The sequence below is a fragment of the Helianthus annuus genome, chromosome 12 (genome assembly GCF_002127325.2).
Source record: "Helianthus annuus cultivar XRQ/B chromosome 12, HanXRQr2.0-SUNRISE, whole genome shotgun sequence".
NCBI lineage: Eukaryota > Viridiplantae > Streptophyta > Magnoliopsida > Asterales > Asteraceae > Helianthus > Helianthus annuus.
In genome coordinates this window covers 162,289,827-162,308,196 of record NC_035444.2, presented here as the reverse complement: position 1 = coordinate 162,308,196, position 18,370 = coordinate 162,289,827, and the positions used below count along the sequence as shown (strand labels likewise).

At 39.7% G+C, this 18,370-nt stretch overlaps 1 pseudogene; it reads left to right on the top strand.

The window, feature by feature from the left end:
• The first annotated feature begins 436 nt into the window (after positions 1 to 436).
• The window catches only part of LOC118485150, a 48,253-nt pseudogene continuing 30,319 nt past the window's right edge, over positions 437 to 18,370 (top strand).

Genomic DNA, 18,370 nt, shown 5'->3' with positions numbered 1-18,370 from the left:
TTCATGGCCAAAGTTCCGATCTATGGTAAGACTTTGTCGTTGTAAGGTTAAAATTGTAGTTGTTACATCATCGCATCAACATGTTTGAATCCTTCATCGTTTTCATATGATTGTTCGTCATTGATTATGTTGTTTATCGCCTAATATTGGTTTGATTTACGTTTATGTTTTGAATTTTTTGGGATAGAATTTAGGGTTTTTAATTTCTCCTAATCATATGCTTTTTGATATCTTAATCACATTGTTGCAGCCTACTGAATGGAGGAACATTAGATTAGAATACCAGACGACCAAGAAAAGTATCATGATTTTATTTTTTTATTTATAATTTTGCAATGAAAAAACCAGATTTTGATAAGCATATAATTAAGAAGTTATGGTAATAATAGTGATTTATTGGCATGACGTAGGTTGAAGAAGATGATGAAATCAATGAATGTTTCAACGTAGGCAAGAAAAGAAGAAGAGTGAGAAAAGTGCTTCTTCAAAGAAAGCAGTGATTTTGGGTAGTAACGGGCAGGTACACCTATTAGCTTTCTTAGTAGATGAAACCCAAAAGTATAGTACTGATGAAGTTGCTGGTAAGAAATCCAAAACGAGTGATAATGCAATACCTGTATTATATCAACGTCTACAACACCAACTCTATATTTATTTATGACAGATGCAATAACTCATGAATATGGTTCTTTGGTAGATCTTTTTAGGTAATTTAATGTCACACCCCGATATTTTCACATATCATCGGTGGGCCCGGTGGGGAGTATCGTGACGTAGTTGATATCATCATGGTCAATCATACACAGAATAGCACAGCGGAAGTCTTGGAATATAAAATATTATTACAAACTCAATGTCTGAAAATATCAAAGTATTTATTACAGACAAGTCTGTAATATCAAATCCATAGGAGGATCATTACAGAATGTTTAAAATGAAGCTTAGCAGACTTTATGGCATCTTTAAGGATTTGCAAGATCCTCTTTTTTGACACCGAGCAACTCCCAGCCTATTACGAGTAATACCTGCCACTTAGCCTTTTGAAAATACGTCAGTTTTCACTGGTAAATACAATTTAACCGACTCATTTAAAAAGAGTTTATGAAAATTTATTTAAATGAACAAGGCACAAAACCTTTTATAACTTGGGACAATTATTTAAAGATAATCTTGTATACTAAATTACATGTTTACCATACATATGGGGCCTAGTACAGAGACTGAGACATGATTAAATGACTCACCACTTATAAAACCCATAAAGGAGTTATCCCCAACTTGTGGGTAATTAATAATTTATTATTGGCATCTTTTCGGTGTATGCCTACACCCTGCGCATTGGTCGTGGCCATTTACAAATGAATGAGCCAAGGATATATCCAGGACACGGTCGTTAACCCCCAATGTTTAAGTTATTAACAGAACAATATCAAAACAGGTTTTGTGGATTTACTAGCCACAATCCGGCGTTTGATTGATCCACACCCGACCAAGCGGTATTAATCTACCGTATCCCAAGCCCGTATAAGGGAAAATAAGTTAAAAGTATTTACCTGAGCTAATACTTGATTCACAGCAAAATAACTCAGTCGTATCCAATCTATCTAAATGCAGGTAGCTTTTACCGGGTGGCTCTAGTCTGGAGGATGGTAATATATAACCAATTTAGAATGCTAACGGTCTTATTTAAGTCGTAGACTTAGACCTGCTAGCTTAAAATATCTAGAACGGTACGATACGCTAGATTAAGCGATGACCGGACTAGAATGTTATTTAGACCCTACAAGTTTAGATACTTGTATTATATGGGTAAACTAAACCCATTCCGGATTTTGAAGTGAAAACGATAAGGTTAAACCCGTTTCGGCTATTTTACGTAATCTAGTTACATAAACCGATCCGAACGCATAAATGCGTAACGGGTAACCAAATGAACTATATACAAGTCTTAGTTGTTATTATGCTTAAAATATGTTAATACATCAGTAGGATGTTAACATATATGCCCAAAAAGTATTTAAAACCATTCTAAGTCCCGTAAGGGCATTTTGGAAATTTTAAGACTTATAAAAGAGATTTTATAACAAACCGAAGTTCTGGTCCTTTCTAATTAGTAAAGATATTTAATTTATCTCATTACATCAGTAAGATATTACACATATGTGAAATTTACTATTTATGACCAAACTATGTCCCGAAAAGGGCATTTTGGTCATTTCACATAGGCTTTTAAGGGCATTTTTGGAAACCCGAGTTCATAACTTATACCTACTCTAATAATATTTAAATTTGTTTAAAATTTCAGTAGGTAACAAGTCTTAGATGTTAAATATGGTTTTAAACCATACTATGCACCTATTTAGCGAAAAACTCGCTTATTGACGATAATCAAGATGTTTTATGTGAATCTGAGGTTTTGATCAGTTTTGAATGCCCAAAATAATTTATTTAATATATGAAATCAGTAGAAAAAGGTTTGGCATTCAAATCATTTGTTAATCTCATTTTATGCTTAAAAGGGTATTATCGTCATTAACCGAATCATACAAGAACTCTATGTTTTAAACAGATAATAATCTGACCAAGAACTGATGTCAAATTTTCGGGACAAGTCTAAATATCAGTAGCAAAGGTTTTTGTCCTCTCACATTTCTAAAAATCTCATTTGTATGTCAAAAGGGCATTTACAACATTTATGAGCATATTAACAAACAAGAGCATATAATTCAAACCACAAGGAACCATGCAATATAACTCCAGAGGGTTATACTACTGAATAATATGGTCCTAATGGAAGCTTAAAACATGGAATAATCAAGCTTAATCAGGTCAGAACTGAAAAGTCAAAGCAAAGTCAAGCTTTTGCGACTTTCAGTTGCGAACCGACCCTAAACTCATAATTGTCGGGTTGGACCAGCTTAGACATGTTCTAATAGTTATTACCATGTTATTAGAGTGTTAAAATATAATTTATAACCTCTGCATCTATGGTTTTTAATTAATATTCACAAATCTGCCAAGTTTGACTTTTTACCTAAACGGTTTGACCCGACAATTAACTAAGCAAACGAAGGAATTAGGAGGTGCCCTTTCAGGGGTTAATCACCTACCGAACTATGGTCTTATACCCACTTTTAATTTGGTTAGTGGCTGGACCATGAGAGTTTAATCCGAAAGTCAAAGTTAATTTACGATACTTGACTTTTCGGTTTATAAAACTATGAAACTGAAGTATAAGGTGGGCTAAGGTACTTATAAAGGGTCCATGCTAACTTTTCTACAAGAATACAAGTTCCATTCAGCTTTGGAAGCTCCAAATTTGAGAGATGTGATGATAGAATGAGAATTGTGCAATGAAATGAATGAAAGCTTGAACTATTTATAGGTTTTGGATATGATTTGGATTGAGACAAGTGTTAGATGGATCTTTAGGATCACTACAGGTGTTACCCCAGCTGTCCAACTTGATTTGGAGCCCAAGGAATCGTTTTTGATGGTTAAGAATTGAATGGAGTGGGCTGCAAGCAAAAAAAACAAAGTTGCCCAGACCTGGGCGTAGGCTACGCTGCAGGGGGCGTAGGCTACGGCCTGCACAGATCAAACAACTTGCAGAAGTTGCAGTTTTGGTCCCTGCATGTGTTTAAGCCCATATTTGACATGTTTAAAGCCCGTTAAGCCATTTTCAAGGCTCTACAATGATTCCAAAGCATAGGGAACATAAAACATGCTCAAAAACATGTCAGATGTCGGTTCGTTTGGTCGTACGGTCGCGTTGTTCGGCTAATTACGACGAAACACGAACGGACGTGAAAAACGATACAAATTACGCGACGAATGAAATATTATCATATCGAACACTAAAATAAAATATTTTAATGCTTACATAAATTTTTGGATGCCCAGATATATTCAGAACGTAAGATATGCGCGAAAATGCAAACTTAGGCACTTTTTGACGCTTTTAGCCCCTGTTGATCAAATAAGTTTATTTTTGCGCACCAAACACCTCTAAGCCTATTTCTAAGCTATGTAAAGGATATCTAGGGCATGTTTACCTTATGATCATATTCCGGAAGGTTCGATACCATACGAATCGGTATATTTTTGCAGTTTGACGCAATTAGTCCTTTAATCGCACAAAGTAGCGTGAAATGTCATTTAATCATATCTAAGCCTTCCATGGCCCATAATGGGTATTTCCAAGCATGTGTTTCGTTATTGCTACACTCCTGTTTTCTTAAATGGTCACCGAAAGGTGTAGATTCAAAAGTTGACGCTGTTGGTCCCTTTAATGCGCAAACTTGCGCATATCATCGTTTAATAGCATCAAAGCCTTATCTAGTCCATGTTAGGCATTCTTGAGAGTATTATAATACATCACGATGCTTCGGGTTCGTTAAAGGGTCATTCAGAAGTATAATTAAACATGTTGACACTTTTAATCCCTCTAACTTACAAACTTGTGCGCAACTTCACTTATTGGCATAAAAGCCTTGCATAGCCTATATTAGGCATTCCCGAGAATATGATGAAACATAATGAAGCTCTCGGTATGTTAAAAGGTCACTCCGAGGTAAGAATTAACATGTTGACACTCTTAACCCTTTGACGTGCAAACTTTCACATAATTACGCAAATGGCTCCTCTCGTCCGACAAGTGGCTCATTTGAGAATACGGACACCGTATAGGGTCACTCAGGGGCCTAGTTTTGGCATGTTGACACTTTCAGTCCTTCTATAATCATAGTTTTTGATTTTTGACAAAATTAGTCCCTCATAGTCAACGTCTGACTTTATTAGGGTTCATTACACGTGTCACCACATCATTGGACACGATTTTACTAGGTGTACATCCTCACCCCCTTAAAAGAAATCTAGACCCCGAGATTTGCTCAAAAAGATGGAAGTACTTTCTTTCGTATACTGGACTTAACTTCCATAGTAATTTAGGGACCTTTATGGGTATTCCAGTTGACCTAATCAATAGGGACATGCTTCTCTTCGGAGCTTCTTAACATGTAGATCCTTGATCGATATAGGTCTTACAATAACCCTCAGGCTTTCATCAATCAATATGTCTTTATGAGACATTGCTAGCGATTCATCAGCTAGTTATTTCTTTTAGTTAGAAATATGGAACACATCGTGAATTCCACCGAGCTCTTTAGGCAAGTTTAGCTTATGAGCTATACTGCCGTCATATTCGATGATCTCGAATGATTTTTATATCCAAGGCTTAACTTGCCCTTTATACTGAAACGTATCGTACTCTTTCATATTGATATTTTCAATAGAGTCTTGTTCCCCATTTGGAACTTTAAAAGATTTGCGCCTCTTGTTCGCATTGCTCTTCTGCCGATTACTGGCAGTTTTTAAACAATTACATATTCATATTATCTTATCCGTCGTCCTTAAGACAAATCTCCGATCCTGATAATTAGGCTTTCCCAATTTCCTACCCAACAAATGGGCGTTGGCTATTTCTCCCAAACAAGGTCTCCAAAGGAGCAGCCTTGATGCTTATATAATGCTATCAGTTATAGGATAATTTAATTAGGGTGAGATAGTTATTCGAACTCTTACCCGAATCAATCTTAGGGAATCATCTATCCTCATAGTTAGTCGAACGGATCGACGATCCTGGGCAGTTAATAACGATTCTTAATCGTTTCTTAGTTAGGTTGCAACAACCAATGCACAAGCGTATTGCATCACGCTTTCTTTTATCCACCATAATCAGAGCTCCTTAAGATGATGAGCTAGACTATTCAAGCCTTCCTCCAAAAACTCATATGGTTAGTTCTCAGTTCTTCCATTTCCGTTGATGCTGACCGATATATGGCTGCTGTAACAGATACAACTCCTAATAGGGTGCAAATCCTAAGTCCATCTTGCCTCTCTAGAGGTCAAACAGGGTAGTTCAACTGAGAAGAAATCAAGTTATCCAATTATGATAGGAGTAGCTTCAATCTTCGACCTTGGTCCACTTACCGTCGATTGTGTCATGCGAATGACATATCTGTCTTACGAGTGCACGGATGCCTTAAGTAGAGACGCCTACTTAGGCATTTTTATTATGGATATCTTCTTTGAACACCACTAGCTGACTTCAGTACAATATGACCATTGTAATATATCTTAGTGGCCCCATGCATTAAACTTCCATACTGATCAGGCATGGACATAATCTATGGGATGCACTGGGATACGCAATCCTCATATGGCGCTTTTGTCAATCATAGTTGGCACTCGCAGTTGATAAAATCAATGAGAAAAATAAATTAAATAACATATATGGTCGTACTCTATTCAAAGAAAGAGTACTCTTGGATTTTACAGGAGGATCATCGCCGATAATAGAAGAATCGATTACTATGGTTTCCTTGGTAAGTTATACCTTGAGGGTAATATGAAAGTTTGCTAAGCTTACGGTCTATGAAGACTCATTATTGCCTGTATTAAAAACAGGACACTTAGCAGAAGCTATCATTGGTAAATGATAAGGAATGCATTTGACGACATCATGTTTTGCCTCTTGGCATTCATCAGGTGAGTTCAGGTGTTTCCTTTCTAAGCCTTTCCAGGCTTAGCTGCACCATCTTTGGCAGCTTTATGGTATCTAGTTCTGATGTGGCCTTGCTCACCACAGCCGTAACAGACTGCATTCTTTACGTCCCTACATTCATGGGACTGATGACCAGTTCCTTAGCAGATGCCATACTGCTTTGGTCTTTGTTCTAATCGACACTGTCCCAAGTGTCTTTTATAGCAATTCTTACATACAGGCTACTTACTGAACTTATGATGGTTCTTATTAAGCCCATAATTTACTCTTTTTCTTCGATTTCTGGGAGTTATCCTCCTCCCTTGGTTCATCCTTCTCATTTGAAGTGTGAACCATGCTCTCTTTTCATGAGAAATTGAGTGTAGTTTTGAATGAACTTTAGAGCGAGAAGTATTCGGCTCTTCAAACTGTTTCATGACCTTTTCCATGGTCTTTCAAACTGCTGCGTAAATCACAGCTTGTGTCACACCCCGATTTCCACGTGTCTCACCGGTGGGCCCGGTGGGGGATTACCGTGATGTAGTTGGCAACAATATAGTCAAACCACACAATATATGAATGCACAGCGGAAGCATAAAGATAAATATATTTCAACATTAATTGTAATATCAAAGTATCACCATTGTTGAAATAAAATCCACAGGGGATCAATAATAATAAAAGTATTGTTCAACAGACGTAGGCATCTTAAGCTTGCGAGACTCTTTATTGATGCTAAGGAGAAATAGCCAGCCAATTACGCTTAGTACCTGCATTTAATCTTTTTGGGAAAATAAGTTAGTTTACACTGGTAAATACATTCAACCGACACTTTGGTAAAATGTTTAATAAAATTGATTTGAATGCACAAGGCACAAACTCTTTATAACTTGGGATAATTTATAATTAAATCTTGTAAAGAATTACATGTTTACTATGCGTTCGGTCGCCCGGGTCGTGTCGGGTTAAAGTTTAATAGACACACCACATAGCATAAAACTGTGGCGGGAAAACCAACGACTATACCTTTATAATCATGGACATAATGCTGGGTGTACGCCTACACCCGGATGTCAAGGTCGTGGCCATTTCGTAAAATGCTGCCAAGGATATCCGGGACACGGTCATTAAGCCCCCAAAGGCGTAAAGCCAACAAAACAAATTTTTAAACGGGTCATATTGATAATACCCAACTACTAATGAGTTGGGGTCAATTGCCCGACCAAGCGGTATTTTAAATACCGTAACCCAAGCCCGTATAACGGAAAATAAGTTAAAAGTATTTACCTTTGCAAGTATAAATCCTTAATCAAATAAATTGCAAATAGCTTTTACAGGTCTTCTATTCTGGAACGAAGGTTTAAAATAACCTATTAGAATCCTAACGGGTCTTTAATTTAGCCGTAGCTTAGACCGGTCAGTTTCAAAGGATAATTACGGTTTAATCGCGTGAAAGGCGAAAACCGAGAATGGAATGTGATTTGGACCCAACAAGTTTGAAGACTTGTTTTATATGGGTATAATAACCACACTCTGGATTTTGGGGTCAAAACAATATGGTTTGACCCGTATCGGCTAGTTTATGTAAACTAGTTACATAAGTCGAACCGTGCGCGCAAAAGGCGCAACGGGTAACCGTAAGAGTCCTACACTGGTTTCCTAAGTCAATATGCTTTAACTAGGTTGTGGTATAAGTAGGATACCTTCCATAATGCCCGTAACGAGTTTAAGTTCATATTATGCCCCGTAGGGGTATTTCGGTCTTTTTAAAGATTATAAAAGAGGTTTCTGAGTTCTACAGGAAATCTGAGTTTCCCAAACAGTTTATAAAGTCCAAAATACTTTATTTATTATTTAAAATCAGTAGCAACTGGAATCGGGTCAAAAGACCTTGTAGAACTCATGTTATGGCTGAAAAGGGTATATTCGGTATTTACCGAACCGTTGCCATAACCGCAGGTTATGAGCAGGTTAAAAATAATTAAAAATCCCAAAATATTATTTTACATCAGTGTGTAAAAGGTTTGGTGTCGAAATCTGTGTTTAGATAGGCGTCATGCTAATTGCGCTATTTAATTACTAAAGTTTCCGTAATTTGCGCTATTTAGCATAACTCCTATTCTGGACCTCGGATTGACGTGAAATTTTAGGGACATGCTTAGAAATCAGTAACTAAGGTTATGGTTCTTTCACATGTCCAAAATTCTCGTTTTAAATTAAAAAGGGCGTTACGGTCAACTTTTAAGCATTTAACGGAAATGTGTAAAAGACTCGGACAAACAACGAACCGGTCACAGAGGGTCATACCATCTTGTAACCTGGTCCTAAGAGAGACCTAAGGCATATCTAAATCATACTTTAACGGGTCAGAACTGAAGTCGAAGCAATAGTCAAAGCGTTGCGACTTTCGGCTCTGAACCGGGTCAAAACAGTAAATGGTCAGATCAAACAAGCTTAGACTAGCTAATATACTTATTATCATGTTTTATGAGTGTTTAAACAGGTTACACACTATCTATATTACTGGTTATGCATGAAATCGCAAAATAGCATTTCTGTTGACTTTTTCTAAGCACGTTTGACTCGACATTCGGACTAGTTAGAGTGGGAATCAGAGGGTGCCCTTTTAGGGGTTTAAAGCCCACATGATTACCAACATATAACTATCTTTAATTCCACAAACCACTGGACCATTTGTGATTTATCGCAAAGTCAATCGTTAATTTCGACGGATTGACTTTTCAGCTAAACTATGCATAACTAAGCCACAAAAGGGTAGGCACACTTACAGAAGCTTGGTGCACGACTAAGGATGATAAAAGAATGCTTTAGAGCTCCAGAAATGATCAGAAGGCAGGTTTGAGGTGTGTTGAACAATGGAACACTACCTTGCCTTTTATAGTGAAAATTTTGGCACAAGATCATTACAACTCACTCTACAATGGTTCATGGATGATCAGCAGGTGTCCTATAGTGCTAGGGGACATGTAGAGGGCGCCCATGCTTCAATTAATGCACACAAGATCGTTCACAAGCTCAAACATTGAATCTGTCCAAGAATTCTGCATCTGGGACCTTCACGCGGCCCGCTTTAAGATTCAAGCCACTCACACGTGGGCCGCCTGAATCTTTAAGTCAGAAAACAAATCTGCAGGTGGCGCGCGGCCCGCATCATCTTGATGGTTTCACTCACGCGGCCCGCATTGGACTTGATTTTCAAGATTTTCAAATCCTTTGTAATCATTAACCTGACCTTTCGGTTTTGAAGGGGTAACTTTGCGATTTGGCCCTCGATTATTTACAATTAAGGGCCTCGTGACATTTATCCGTATTGTTAAGTCCCCGGTTAGTTTAATTACTACCCGAAAAGCCTTAACTTTTATTGTTGACGCTTTTAACCCCTCGCATACGAATTTGATCATAACTTTCTCGTTTTAAAACAGAACTTCGCGAAATTTATATCGTATATTCTAGTGAGCGTATTTTACTGTTACAAAGCCTCGGGATCGTCAAAGGGTCACTCAGAGGTATAAATTAAACATGTTGACACAATTAACCCCTGTAGCTTGTAATCTCTCACTTTCTCCGCGTTTCGCTCCGTACGATCCATGATTTATTCGTTTGAAGGTACGAGACCTAGGGCTACTATACAGTATATTTACCCTTCGTTGACATTTTTAACCCTCGAATTTACATACTTCCAAGGCTTGTCAACTTTAGTCCTTTATTTAGTATTTAATACAACGTGTAAACTCATGACACGTGTCAACACATTATTGGACACAAAATTTCGAGGTGTTACATCCTCACCCCCTTAAAATAAATCTCGACCCGAGATTTACTGAAATAAATAAGGGTATTTTTCTTTCATCGTGGATTCAACCTCCCACGTGAATTCGGGACCTCTACGAGCATCCCATTTGACCTTTACTATAGGTACATGCTTCCTTCGAAGCTTCTTTACCTGTCGATCTTCAATCGACAAAGGTTTTTCCACAAATTTCAAGCTCTCATCTATATGCACATCTGTATGTGGTATTACCAGTGATTCATCAGCGAAGCACTTCTTTAGATTGCAGATGTGGAACACATTGTGAATTCCATTGAGCTCCTCCGGTAAGTTTAACTTATAGGCAACTGACCCGACACGTTCGATAACCTCGAAAGGTCCTATGTATCTCGGGCTTAGTTTGCCTTTCTTACCGAAACGCATCACCCCCTTCCAGGGTGACACTTTAAGTAACACTTTTTCACCTACTTCGAAGTGAAAATCTTTACGCTTTGGATCTGCGTAACTCTTCTGCCTATCTCGGGCAGCTTTGAGACGGTCTCGAATCTGGACAATCTTGTCCGTCGTTTTGAAGACTATCTCTGGTCCCAATAATTGGACATCTCCAACTTCTGCCCAACAAACAGGCGATCTACACTTTCTACCGTATAACGCCTCGAAGGGCGCAGCCTTAATGCTGGTATGGTAGCTATTGTTGTAGGAGAATTCGATTAGTGGCAGGTTCTTATCCCAACTACCACCCAAATCGATAGCACATGCACGTAGCAAGTCTTCCAACGTTTGAATAGTACGCTCACTCTGACCGTCTGTCTGAGGATGGTAAGCTGTACTAAAATTCAAACGTGTGCCCAAAGATTGCTGGAAACTTTTCCAGAAATGCGACGTGTATCTAGTATCTCTGTCGGAGATAATAGACACAGGTATGCCATGTAAGGCTACAATCTTATCAACGTATAACTGGGTAACATGTCGGAGCTATAAGTCTCCTTGATGGGTAAGAAATGTGCTGATTTAGTCAGTCTATCGACTATAACCCATATTGTATCATTTCCTTTCCTTGTCTTGGGTAACTTGGTAATAAAATCCATAGTTACACATTCCCACTTCCATTCGGGAAGTTCAGGCTGTTGTAGCAAGCCTGATGGCTTTTGATGCTCAGCTTTGACTTGCGCAGAAGTCAAGCATTTGGCTACATAAGCGGCTACAGACTTTTTCAAGCCTATCCACCAATAATTTGCCTTTAGATCCTGGTACATTTTATCTGCTCCAGGATGAACAGAATACTTGGAACTATGGGCTTCTTGGAGGATAACATCTCGTAGTCCTCCGTAAATTGGAACCCATATTCGTCCATTTAATCGTAAAATTCCATCCTTGCTAAGAGTTAACTGCTCCTCAGTTACTCCTAGCTTTTCTTTAGGATAGTTAGCTTCTAACACAGCTTCTCTCTGTGCAGCTAACAACCTTTCAATCAAATTATTCTTCACTTCAATGCTCTTGGCATTGATTCGGATGGGTTTCACCCTTTCCTTTCGACTTAAGGCATCAGCGACAACATTCGCCTTGCCGGGATGATATCTGATTTCACAATCATAATCATTTAAAGTCTCCATCCAACGGCGTTGCCTCATGTTTAGCTCCTTCTGATTAAACAGATGTTGAAGGCTCTTATGATCAGAATAGATCACAAACTTAACACCATACAAATAATGCCTCCACAGTTTTAGTGCGAACACAACGGCACCCAGCTCCAAGTCATGGGTGGTGTAATTCTTTTCATGCACCTTTAACTGTCTTGAAGCATAGGCAATAACTTTGCCTTTCTGCATAAGTACGCATCCCATGCCAGTGTGTGATGCGTCGCAGTAAACTACGAACTCTTTGGTACCTTCAGGTAATGTCAGTACAGGAGCGTTGCTCAACTTTTGCTTCAGAATATCAAAGGACTCTTGCTGCTTAGGGCCCCAAACGAACTTTACTTTCTTCTTGGTCAAAGAAGTTAGGGGCGCAGCAATCCTTGAAAAATTTTCAATGAAACGCCTGTAATATCCTGCTAACCCCAGGAAACTACGAATCTCTGTAGGCGTCTCTGGCTCTTGCCAATTCATGACAGCTTCTACTTTAGCAGGATCCACTTGGATACCACGCTCGCTGACAACATGTCCAAGGAATTGGACTTCTCGGAGCCAGAATTCGCACTTAGAGAATTTGGCATAGAGTTTCTCATGGTGCAGGAGTTTGAGAATACAGCGAAGGTGTTTCTCATGGTCAGCTTTGTTCTTCGAGTAGATAAGAATATCGTCAATGAAAACGATGACGAATTTGTCTAAGTATGGCATGCAGACGCGATTCATGAGATCCATGAACGCAGCCGGTGCATTAGTGAGCCCAAAAGGCATCACTAGGAACTCATAGTGACCATAACGAGTCCTAAATGCGGTTTTATGTACGTCTTCATCTCTGACTTTCAGTTGATGGTAGCCTGACCTCAAATCAATCTTCGAGAAATAACTTGCCCCTTGTAACTGATCGAACAAATCGTCGATCCTCGGCAAAGGATATCTATTCTTTATCGTGACTTTATTAAGCTCGCGATAATCGATGCACAGACGCATCGATCCGTCCTTCTTCTTGACAAACAGGACAGGTGCTCCCCAGGGAGACGAACTAGGTTTGATGAAACCTTTAGCTAGCAGTTCATCCAGTTGGGTCCTCAACTCCTTCATTTCGGTTGGTGCTAACATGTAAGGTGCTCGAGCAACAGGTGCTGCTCCAGGGATGATATCGATCCTGAATTCCACTTGCCTATCTGGTGGCAAACCAGGTAGATCTTCAGGGAAAACTTCTGGGTATTCCGAAATGACGGGAATGTCTTCTATCTTCGGTTTAGGCTCATCAAAAATCACCTGTGCCATGTAGATGACACAACCCTTCTTTAGACATTTTGAAGCCTTGAGCATAGTCACTTGCTCAGGAAATCCATACTGGGTATCTCCCCGAATGGTAAGCGATTCACCAGACGGAGTTTTTATCACCACTTGCTTTCTGTTGCAGACGATTTGGGCCTGGTTGTGAGATAACCAGTCCATACCCAGCACTATGTCAAAACCGACCAATTTAAAGGGAAGTAGAGATAGAGGAAAAGAGTGGTTCTTAATGGATATCACACATCCATCTAACACAGTGGAGACAGTTTCTATGGTGCCATCTGCTAGCTCTAACTCATAATACACATTTAAGGTTTTGACAGGCATATTGAGCAATTTGCAAAATTTATGATCTACGAAAGACGTATCAGCGCCTGAATCAAAAAGTACTCTTGCGAAGATATCATTTACAAGAAAAGTACCTGTGATCACGTTATCGTCTAGCACTGCTTCTTTCGCATCCATCCTAAAGACTCTTGCATTGGTCTTCTTGGTTTCTTCAAGCTTCTTGGCGTATTTAGGGCAGTTGCTTTTAATGTGCCCTTTCTCGTTGCAACCGTAGCAGGTTGCATCCTTTATCTTTTTGCAATCCAGGGTCTTGTGGTCCTTGGACTTGCATAACCCGCAAGCAAATGATTTCGACTGTGTCTGCGAGTTCGATTTGAGTCTACACTTTCCAAAGTGATATCTCTTGCAATTTTTGCACTTGGGCATCTCACCAGATTGTTGCCCATCCTTCCTTGACTCAGACCCTCTCTTGTTGTCACCGCTTCCACGGTGCTTCTTGCTCGACCTGCGTGAATTATCATCTTCACGCTTTCTCTTCTCAGCCTCTTTGTTCCTCCGCGATCTTTTTCTGACCGCATCCAGAGTGAGGGACAAAGATATGTCGGCTACAGATCTAAAGGTCGCTGGCCGAGAGTGTAACACCCCCAAAATTTCACCTGCGGAAACCCCGCGAGGTGCGATACGCATCAGAGTTCGAGCCACCAATCATATTGAACCAATGGTAAATACTTAAATAAGTCATGACATTATTTTACCAAAATGAGTTGTCGACATAATATTAATTCTCAATAGTTGTGTAGCGGAAGCCTGTGATGAGTTGTTTAGCAATTGTTTCATAAAAATGTTTAAAACCAATGTATCCAATGTAATATAATCCAAGGGCCTCGAACCATGACCACTCCAGCACTCCTAGATAGCAAGCTTCCCAATTCCAAGATACCTAACGACCTGCGAGCATGTAACACGTGTATCAGACAAAGCTGGCGAGTTCACAGTTTTAGAAAATGTTTGTTACCCGTTGTGTGTAAAACCGTTCAATACCCAATGCAAGTAATATTGTTAATATCTCATTTCCAAACACGGTCGGCTCACGGACTGCCCTTCCCACGTACTCCTATCTAGTACTGGGCCAGACTGGGTCATTAGTTCACCTCCGTCCTCTACAGGCACGGGGTGAGGGTGCCAAACCTAAGTAGCGCTACTAACTAATACCCGATGAGGGACTTACAAAAGATGATAGGTGAGAATATTAACCAATATACCCGTTTTTACCCGAAGACTTATCCCCCCATGGGATACCCACTGACTGTCCCCAACCACTGGGACGCATGCTCGAATGTAGTGAACTCACCTTTGGTTTGCTCGGTAAGATTAATTTCTTGTTTAATAGTCGATCAAACACGTCCTACCATTGTGTACCAACAATGATCAGTTTATATTCATATTGCACCACATAGGTTGTCACGTATTACACCAACAACAAGCAAATACATCACAAATCATTACTACTATCACCACAAGTGTACGAGCGATAAACACACTCACGTCACAAGTTCGTATTTCCTAATGGCACAATCAAATAGTTCGGTTTACATACAAGTTCACTTATTACACATTAAGCAATTTAAGCCACAGGTAATTTCGTGTCACAAGTGTATTAAGCTAACACTACTTGGTAATCCATTATGGCATGTCTGATTATGTGCGTCCCGACTAATTAAAAAGGGGTTCGGCCCAACACGAAATTACAACCCATTACAATAAGACACAATGTTTGATGTAATGCCACTCATAATTTACCCGTTCAACACAACGACCTTTCCGTTACTCGTGCAAAAGTAATTTATGTATTCAAATCTGATATGTAATCTAATATAACAGTTTAACATGTTCAAAGACCCAATCGACTTTTGCAACCCCTAAAGTTCTCCGGCCCCACACCCCTTGCACGGCCCAGCATAGTGTGTCGCCTATTGAGGCGTGTGGCCCTATGGTCAGACAGGCCCTGTTATTAATCATCAAGCCCAACTAATATTTCTCTTTATGTGCATGTATGTGTCTCACAGTTGTATGCGGTCCATATCATTATTAGATCTTTTCAATTTGCAAGTGATTTGATATGGATTCATAATAGTCAACCATTTTTCAATAACTTGTCAGAATTGCATGTGATTTATAAAGTTGTTGGTCATCACATCACACTGCATGAGGAATATGTTGAGGTCCAATCAAATACCATTAAATCAAAAGTTTATTGTTTGAGTTGTATTAGTTGTTATCTCTAGAAAATGTTATCATATGAAAGGGTGGGCCGAAGTCGATACCCTCCAATTAACAAATTGCACTCAATCATTGAACACAATCATTAGGTCATCGATTAATTAGAACAGTTAGCAGACTATATCTACTCTAATTAACAAGTTGCACACATAACCACCATCACATGCTTCCTGATAATTCACATGCACATATGAGCACACTGGTCGATAACCTAAAGTGATTCCTATCTACTTGGCTGCACTCCCTAGGTCTCTCACATGTAATGTTATAGGATATTGAGCCAAGAAGCAAATAATAACATAGTAGTAATACTAACCGAAGGAGTTAAGGTATAAGATGAACACGACACAAAGCTTCACGAGAGGGGGGGGGGTCTCTTCTGCCGTCGCCATCTAGAGAGGTGTAGGGTTTCCATGTTTTCATAACTATATTACGTATTCTAATGTATACCACATAAAGAGTTCTTGGACTCTACCGACGCGGACCAAATGAAAGGGTGGGCCGAAGCCCAAACATAAACCAGCTATTTAAATGTGTGCGCGAACAATAACCCCAACCCACCGGCCCACTTCCAACCTTCCATTGGACTTTAAATGGCCCCGTGTATATGCGGTAACTGTGTGGGCTCGGGTTGGACTCAAATCATAACAGTGGCCAGATTCAAACGTTAATGTGGGCCGAGTCGATCAGAAAACGCAGGGAAGTAATCTAATATACAATGGTGGCCCAATAGTATTAGTGATGGGTGCGGCCCACTTACCTAAGTGTGTCATATTAAACAGATTTATCGCACATCTAGATTAAGCTCAGCGGAGTTATACCAATACTGAACATACAACACATAAGGGTTTCACCTAACGAACACATAAACATATAATTGCAACCTCTGACAGAGCGTTAATAAAGGTGACATGCACGCGCACAGAACCTTGGAACTCCGAGTTGTCACATCATCCCCAACTTGAAAGAAATTTCGTCCCGAAATTTGACAAGTAAGTACGAGTGAAGTGGCAATTCAAGATTGCTGCGGATTTTCCCCAGGTGTTACATCATCCCCAACTTGAAGAGGAATTTCGTCCCGAAATTCACCAGTGATAATCATGGTTGGTTCCACTTCTTGAACCATTGAGGATACTGAAGTTTCAACGGATCCTTACATTCCTATGTAAACTTCGGTCCACGTATTGAGGCTTAATAAATCCACACAATGGTCATACAACTTATACTAGCGAACCTTGACTCCTTAGTCCGTGTTTTCGATAGGTTCCCTGATAAATACAACTGTTCCGATGACTTCAGATTTCGACAAAGGTATCATAAGGGTTTCATCAGACAACACAGTCTTACATCCATGGTATACATACCATTACGACTAAACATCAATTAGTCCGGGTTTGTGAGCCATGTCACCGTTTCCTTCTGGTAATTCGAATGTTCCCACGCGTCGAAAACTAAGATTACTATGTTTACTATAGCGTACCGCACCCTCCTAGGGTGATACTTTCGATTATGACACATTCGTCCACATCAAACTCCCAGAGTTTCTTAAGCTCATCAGTTTTCCTAACAGTTACGCATTGCCATCAAACAATTCCGATCTAGACAATCTTCAAGAGTTTTGAGCTCAAGTCCTGGACCTGTGATTAGGTTATCACCCACCTTAATTCAACAAGGAGATTAGCGTTACTGTCCAAGCGATGCCTCAAACAAGGTTATATGCGTACTAATACGGTAACAGCTGCTGTAGAACTCACCCAAAGATAAGCGTCCTTCCAGTTCTACTACAGTTAACCATACACCTGCTCACAGCATGTCCTCGTGTGCAAGGATGGTTCGTTTACTCTGATCGTTTGCCCCATGGTGATACGAAATGTCTATGCCTAGACGTAAGCCGAGGATATCGTGTATTGCCTGTCATAAATCAGGTATAACTCCAATATCAGAAGTAACAAAAGTTGGCACCTCATGCCTGAGACCGCCTCTCTCAGATGAACATCCACAGCTTGTGAAGACCCACTAGTTTTCTTGATTGCAAGAGAGTGTGCTGGTTTCGTGAAACAATTGACGATCACCAGATGATGTCGGTTCCGTTCTGAGTTTTTAAGTAAACCAATGACAAATTCATGGTGTTTGTTTGCGTTCCCATATGGGTGTTCCTGGTTACTGCTCAAACAAGTAGGTTTCCGATGTTCCACCTTGACCTTCGCACGTGTCCAACATCGTTCATATGTAGTGCTATGGGGCCTTCTTGCCCGGTTATCCATACGAGACTTAAAATCTTAATATCCCCTATCAAGTCCAAACTGCTGGAACATCGAAGTCGGTGTACTTCGCTCAGTATAGTGGAATCCACATTTGTTCCATGAGATAGCGAATAGCGTCCGCCTTGCCAATAGTTGCTCCTCCATGCCTTGCATGAACTCATCTTGTGAATTCTCTTCCAACAGGTCTTCACTTCAAATAATGTGAGTCTGGTCAAGTGTGTCAGAGTGGATAGTGAACTGCACGTTCAGGTCTCTCGGTCGTAATCATCCAAAAGTT